Source organism: Hordeum vulgare, chromosome 6H, assembly GCF_904849725.1.
Source record: "Hordeum vulgare subsp. vulgare chromosome 6H, MorexV3_pseudomolecules_assembly, whole genome shotgun sequence".
NCBI lineage: Eukaryota > Viridiplantae > Streptophyta > Magnoliopsida > Poales > Poaceae > Hordeum > Hordeum vulgare.
Window position 1 is genome coordinate 426,452,605 of NC_058523.1, and position 7,632 is coordinate 426,460,236.

A 7,632-nucleotide genomic window follows, 5' to 3' on the forward strand; every position below is an offset into this window, starting at 1 on the left:
GGACTCTTGAGGGCGGTCACCGAACCCGTACAAACAAGGTTGGGGCATTCTCCACAACTTAATTGGAGGCTCCCAACAACACCACGAAGCTTTACCACAATGGCATATGGCTTCGAGGTGAAAACAAATGCTCGGGGCAATCTAAACAACTTAATTGGAGACCCCGACGCTTGCCAGGAGCTTTACACCACAATGATTGAACTCCAAGGCACCACCAAGCATCTAGGACGCAAAAGCATCCACGAAGAACAATCTCTAGGGTACCAAGTACCAAAGGGTAATAATATTCTCAAACTTCACTTCCATGTATCACCGTGGAGAACTCAAACCTATACACCAAATGCAATGGCAAGGGCACACGGAGTGCCCAAGTCCTCCACTCCCAAATCCCACCACAACAACTAGTGCTATGGTGGAAAATGAGAGGACGAACAAAGAAGAACACCAAGAACTCCAAGAACTAGATCCAAGGGGTTCCCCTCACTTAGAGGAGAAAGTCATTGGTGGAAATGTGGATCTAGATCTCCTCTCTCTTTTCCCTCAAAAAGGAGCAAGAATCATTGGAGGGATTGAGAGTTAGCAAGCTTGAACAAGGTCAACAATGGGGGAAGAACACGAGCTCAACGGATAAGAACCATTGGGGAAGAGGATCCCTTTTATATAGTGAGGGAAAGAATCCAACCGTTACCCCCACTTACAGCCCGAGCAAAGCGGTAGTACCGCTGCTAGGAGAGATACTACCGCTGCCAAGTGCGGTACTACCGCTAGCCGGTGCGGTACTACCACACGCATGGTAGTGGAAAAGAGAGGCACTACTGCACAGGGCAACAAGCGGTAGAACAACCGGAGCGGTACTACTGCACGCCCTTATGGTACTACCGCAGTGTAGTATCCAACTGCCACAAGAGGTACACGGGAGTAAAAAATTACTTCCATGTCTACCTCCGCTGAGGCTACGGTTGTGCAAAAATCCGACATGGTAGTACCGGACATGGTTGCGGTACTATCGCCTGAGGGCGGTAGTAAAAAAACTACGTCCGCTCTTTACACAGCGGAAGTAGCGCCCGAGAGGTACTACCGCCTGTTTAGAGAAAAACAGCTCCCGTACTGAAACTGCTATAACTTTCACATACGAGCTCTGAATCGAGCAAACTCAAGCTTGTTGGATTCACGACGACAAGAGCTATCCAAATAGGAATCTTCAGAACATGTAGTTATGAAAAATGCCAATGATATGGAGATGTGATACCTCTATGAATGAAGAACCGGCAAAAACTACCAACATCGAAAACATCATAGAAGATGCATATGGACTCCGTTTTCAATGAAGTTGAGCTTGTCATGAAGATGACCATAAGCTCTGACACTCACAAAGAGAAACACCAAACAAGAACCAAGAAATATGATGCAAGGATGCAAATGGTTTGAGCTCTCAACGAACGATATGATCAAGCTACTCACTTGAGAGCCCCCCTTGACAGTACGGCAATCTATCCTAAAATTGAAAAACCTAGGAAGGGAAAACCTATACCTTGCACCTAGTCCTCTTGAGCCAGATGATGATGATCTTGGCTTCCTCAAGATGGACTACCTTACTTGATTGCGTTGGTTTGATGAAGACTACTTGATTTCTTCCCCATACTCACCATGGGTGAGCCACTCTTTAGCACATCTTCACAAGTCCATTGCCACCACAATGGATGACAAGCTTCAAGCATGATATCTTCGTGATGCTCCACTTGAACTTGCACACCGCAATCTTGATGACGATCACCACTTGATATCATCCTTCATAGGTTGAATGATATCTTCCTCTTGATGCAAACCCATTGAAACACACCTAACCCCACATAGAACTCTCACGAAGACCATGGGTTAGTACGCAAAAGCGTTATGGACAATGCTTGGCATACCATGGGATCACTTGATCCCTCTCGGTACATCTTGTACACTTTGTGTGTTGATCATCTTGATTTACTCTTTGCTTAGTCTTGATCCACCTTTTTTCTTTATGATCAATCTTGGGATAATACTTTGAATACCACCTTGGTCATCATATAAACTCTTTGAAACCAACAGATGGACTTCAAGAAGTGCCTATTGACAAATCCTTCAAATATAACTCAATGCAGCCATTAGTCCATGGTGATTCTCATCAATTACCAAAACCACATATGGAGAAATATGCTCTAACACACACCCTCTGTTGTGCGCATTCGCAATGCCCACAAGGCACGGCGCCATCCGGCGATGGGCGGCGCGTCGATGACGAGGAACGATAGCCTGGACGGATTCGATCGGAAGGGGAGAACTCCGACGAGGCACGGGATCAGACCCGAGCGCGGAGCTCCATGGACGGCGGGGCTTGGAGTAGGTCGGTGAGGCCATGGTGTGGTCCTCTTGTTTCCAGTGCACTGGAAGAGAGAGTGGGAGGGTTCAGAAGAGGAAGAGATGCATGAGAGAGAGAGATAGATGTACACGACCGGGCGAGCTCCGACGGTGGTGCTCGTCGTCGCGACGCCAGCAACGACATCGAGCAACAGCGGTGGCGCATGGCTCGAGTGCAGACGAGAGAGCGGCTTGGGAGGTGGAGGCCGTCTGGTCCGGGGGTGAGGGGTCATATCTTCGGGAGAAGTGGGAAGCCTCTCAAGGGGGTGCGTGTGCGGGGAGTTGAGTTCACCTCGTTTTTTTATCGTGGGTTGCTTCGATCGTGGCTATTTTTCTAGCGATAGGAGGGAGGGGGAAGAGAGGTCGAACCATCGCGAGGAGGGAAGAATCCCTTTAATAGTAGAGATTTGTCTTCGTTGTGATGGTTCAACCACCTTCCCACTTACGAGAGAACCATCGACCAAAAACCCGACCGTCGCGGGAAGGCCACGATGGCACGAGTAGGATTTGTTTTTCCAACTCAGGCCACGTAACAAGAAAAGGTTCATGTTCGTCGCCGACTCGTTCTCTGTACACCCATGGAAGTTAGATCTCTCCCCTCTCTTCTCCACCCTGCACCCCCTTCCCCACGCACGCAAACGGCTTAGAGCATCTCTAGCAGACCCCGTATATTGCAACCTGCAAAAGCGTTTTACTGTTCGACGAAGTGGAGTTTGCGGGGAGAAATGTTGGGCTGCAGAACAAACCCCGTATAATTAAACTACATAATTTGAAAAAAGCATTCGCAGACGAAATTGGAACCACAATCATTCATAGTTCATTACATAGTAGACGATCATACAAAGTACATTCAGAGTGCATCACTTACTAGGGGGGTAGAGGTAAGCTAACCTACTGGAGCTTGCCGGAGCTCACCGGAACTACTAGCTATCCTATAGCACTACCCAAAATTGAGCTCACCGGAGTCGAGCTCGTGCGGTAGTAGATGCCGAGTGCGCTCATTCATCGTCCTTGTCGAGGAGAGCTCGATGTAGATGCGCTCCTGCGTAGTCGCTTCGCGGCGCCACTCCTTCACCTTGTGGCCGAAGGCGAGGGCCGATGTGACACCCTGCTTGTAGAGCACGGTGTCGATCTCCTCTTCCCTCCGGTGGCGCTGCTGGTCCTCTTCCACCTCCCGTGCACTCCGCGCCTGCAGCGCGGGCAAAAGGCTATCCACCTCCGTCGGGGGGAGGAAATCCTCTAGTCCGACGACGCCCCTATTGGGGAACATTGCATGGGCAACAAAAAATTTCCTACGCACACGAATACCTATCATGGTGATGATCATCTACGAGAGGGAGATTGGATCCACATACCCTTGTAGATCGCTAAGCGGGAAGCGTTAAGAAACGCAGTTGATGTAGTGGAATGTCTTCACGATCGAAATCGCCGCCGTCCCATGATCTGTCCTAATCTAGCACCGAACGGACGGCACCTCCACGTTCAGCACACGTATAGCTCGATGACGATCCCCGCCTTCTTGATCCAGCAAGAGAGACGAAGAGGTAGCTGAATTCTCCGGCAGCACGACGGCGTGGCGGTGATGATGGTGGAGCTACTCCGACAGGGCTTCGTCGTGCCGTACCGATTTAGCTACGAGGTGTCACGAAGTAGTGGAGGGAGAGAGGTTTGCACAAAGGCTTGAGTTGCAAAAACCCTAAAACCATCCACTATATATAGGAGGAACCAAGGGGTGGTTGGCTTGCCTCCTAATCCAAGGAGGAGCTTTGTCCGAGGCAAGGAGGGAGGAGTCCTCCTCCAATTCGGTTTGGTGGAGCACTCCTTCCTATATTGTCCACTTCCTTCTCTTTTTTTTCCTTTTTCCTTCTTTATCATTGCTTTGGCCAAAATAGCCTTATTGGGCTGGCCTCACCAGCCCACTAAGTGCTGGTGCGCCACCCATGGGCCTATTTGGTTCTCTCTCGGGTGGGTCGCCCCTCCCGGTAAAACCCCGGAACCCATTCGTCACTCCCGGTACTTTACCGGTAATGCCCGAAATCTTTCCGGAAGCCGAATGCAACAATCATATATATCAATCTTTGTTTCCGAACCATTCCGGAGACACTCGTGACGTCCGGGATCACATGCGGGACTTCGAACAACATTTGGTTACCAACATCAATAATTCAACTATACCGAAAATGTCACTGAACCTTAAGTGTGAGACCCTGTGGGTTTGAGAACTATGTATACATGAACGAGACACTCTCCGGTCAATATCCAGTAGCAGGACCTGGACGCCCATATTGGATACTACATATTCTACGAAGATCTTATCGGTTGAACCTCTATGTCAAGGATTCGCACAATCCCGTATATCATTCCCTTTGTCATTTGGTATGTTACTTGCCCGAGATTCGATCGTCGGTATCACCATACCTATTTGAATCTCGTTACCGGCAAGTCTCTTTACTCGTTCCGTAATACAAGATCATGTGGCTAACTCTTTAGTCACATTGCTTGCGAGGTTTGTTTGTGATGTTGTATTACCGAGTGGGCCCCAAAATACTTCTCTGTCACACGGAGTGACAAATCCCAGTCTTGATCCATGCTAACTCGAAGTACACCTTCGGAGATGCATGTAGGTACCTTCGTAGTCACCCAATAACGTTGCGATGTTTGATACACACAAGGCATTCCTCCGGTGTTAGTGAGTTATATGATCTCATGGTCATAGGAATGTATACTTGATATGCAGAAAACAATAGCAACAAAATGACACGATCATATGCTACGTTTATAGTTTGGGTATTGTCCGTCACACCATTCTCCCAATGATGTGATCCCGTCATCAAGTGACAACACTTGTCTATGGCTAGGAAACCTTAACGATCCTTGACCAATAGGCTAATCAACTAGAGTCTCACTCGGGACACTGTTTTGTCTATATATCCACACATGCATTTATGTTTCCATTCAGTACAATTATAGCATGGATAATAAATGATTATCTTGAAACAGGAAATATAATAATAACTATTTTATTTTTGCCTCTAGGGCATATTTCCAACAGTCTCCCACTTGCACTAGAGTCAATAATCTAGCTTCACATCTCTATGTGATTTACAATGTAATGATTCTAACACCCATAAAGTTCTAGTGTTGATCATGCTTTGCTCGTAGAAGAGGTTTAGTCAGCAGATCTGCAACATTCAGATCCGTGTGCACTTTGCAAATATTTATGTCCTCCTCCTTGATGTAATCGCGGATGGCTTTGAAGTGTCGCTTTGTGTGTCTGGTCCTCTTGTGAAACCTTGGTTCCTTGGCTAGAGCAATGACACCACTGTTGTCACAGAACAGATTGATTGGGTCCAGTGCACTTGGCACTACTCCAAGTTCTGACATGAACTGCTTCATCCAGACACCCTCCTTACCTGCCTCTAAGGCAGCTATGTACTCCGCTTCGCATGTAGAATCAGCTACGATGCTTTGCTTGGAACCACACCCTCTTACCGCACCCCCGTTAAGAATAAATACATATCCGGTTTGAGACTTAGAGTCATACGGATCAGTGTTAAAGCTTGCATCGACGTAACCCTTTACGATGAACTCTTCGTCACCACCATGAACGAGAAACATTTCCTTAGTCCTTTTTAGGTACTTCAGAATATTCTTGACCGCCGCCCAGTGTTCCACTCCTGGATCACTTTGAAACCCGCCTTCCGTACTTATGGTCAGCCTAACATCCGGTCTTGTGCACATCATTGCATACATGATAGACCCTATGGCTGAAGCATAGGGGACGACACTCATCTTTTCTATATCTTCTGCAGTTACTCGACATTGAGTCTTACTCAACTTTATACCTTGTAACACATGCAAGAACCCCTTCTTGGATTGTTCCATTTTGAACTTCTTCAAAACTTTATCAAGGTATGTGCTTTGTGAAAGAGATATTAGGCGCCTTGACCTATCTCTATAGATCTTTATGCCCAATATGTAAGAAGCTTCTCCTAGGTCCTTCATCGAAAAACTTTTATTCAAGTAATCCTTTATGCTTTCCAGTAACTCTACATTGTTTCCAATCAGCAATATGTCATCCACGTATAATATTAGAAACGCTATAGAGTTCCCACACACTTTCTTGTAAATACAAGCTTCTCCAAAAACTTGTATAAACCCAAACGCCTTGATCACTTCATCAAAGCGCTGAGATGCTTGCACCAGTCCATAAATGGATCGCTGGAGCTTGCACACTTTGTTAGTATTCTCTGGACCGACAAAACCTTCCGGTTGCATCATATACAACTCTTCCTTAAGAAACAAGTTAAGGAACGCCGTTTTGACATCCATCTGCCAGATTTCATAATCGAAAAATGCAGCTATTGCTAACAAGATTCGAACGGACTTAAGCATCGCTACGGGTGAGAATGTCTCATCGTAGTCAACTCCTTGAACTTGTGAAAAACCCTTTGCCCCAAGTCGAGCTTTATAAACGGTCACATTACCGTCTGCGTCCGTCTTTTTCCTAAAGATCCATTTGTTTTGAATAGCCTTGTGACCTTTAGGTAATACTTCCAAAGTCCCTACAAAGATTTCATACATAGATCCTATCTCAAATTTCTTGGCTTCTAACCATCTGTTGGAATCTGGGCCCACCATTGCTTCTCCATAACTCGCAGGTTCATTGTTGTCCAACAACATCATTAACAAGACATGATTCCTGTACCACTCCGGAGCAGTACATGCTCTTGTCGACCTGCGAGGTCTGATAGTAACTTGATCTGAAGCTTCATGATCATCATCATTAGCTTCCTCTTCAACTGGCGTTGCCTCAACCGAAATTTCTTTCTGCCCTGCGCCACCATCTTGTTGAAGCAGAGGTTCCGCAACCTCATCAAGTTCTGTCTTCCTCCCACTCAATTCTTTCGAGAGAAACTCTTTCTCAAGAAAATCTCCGTTCTTAGCGACAAACACTTTGCCTTCGGATCTTAGATAGAAGGTATATCCAACTGTCTCTTTTGGCTAACCTATAAAGAGGTACTTTTCCGCTTTGGGTTCCAGGTTTTCAGGCTGAAGCTTTTTGACATAAGCATCACATCCCCAAACTTTAAGAAACGACAACTTTGGCTTCTTGCCACACCACATCTCATATGGTGTCGTCTCAATTGATTTTGATGGTGACCTATTTAAAGTGAATGCAGCTGTCTCCAATGCATAGCACCAAAATGATAATGGCAAATCGGTAAGAGACATCATAGAACG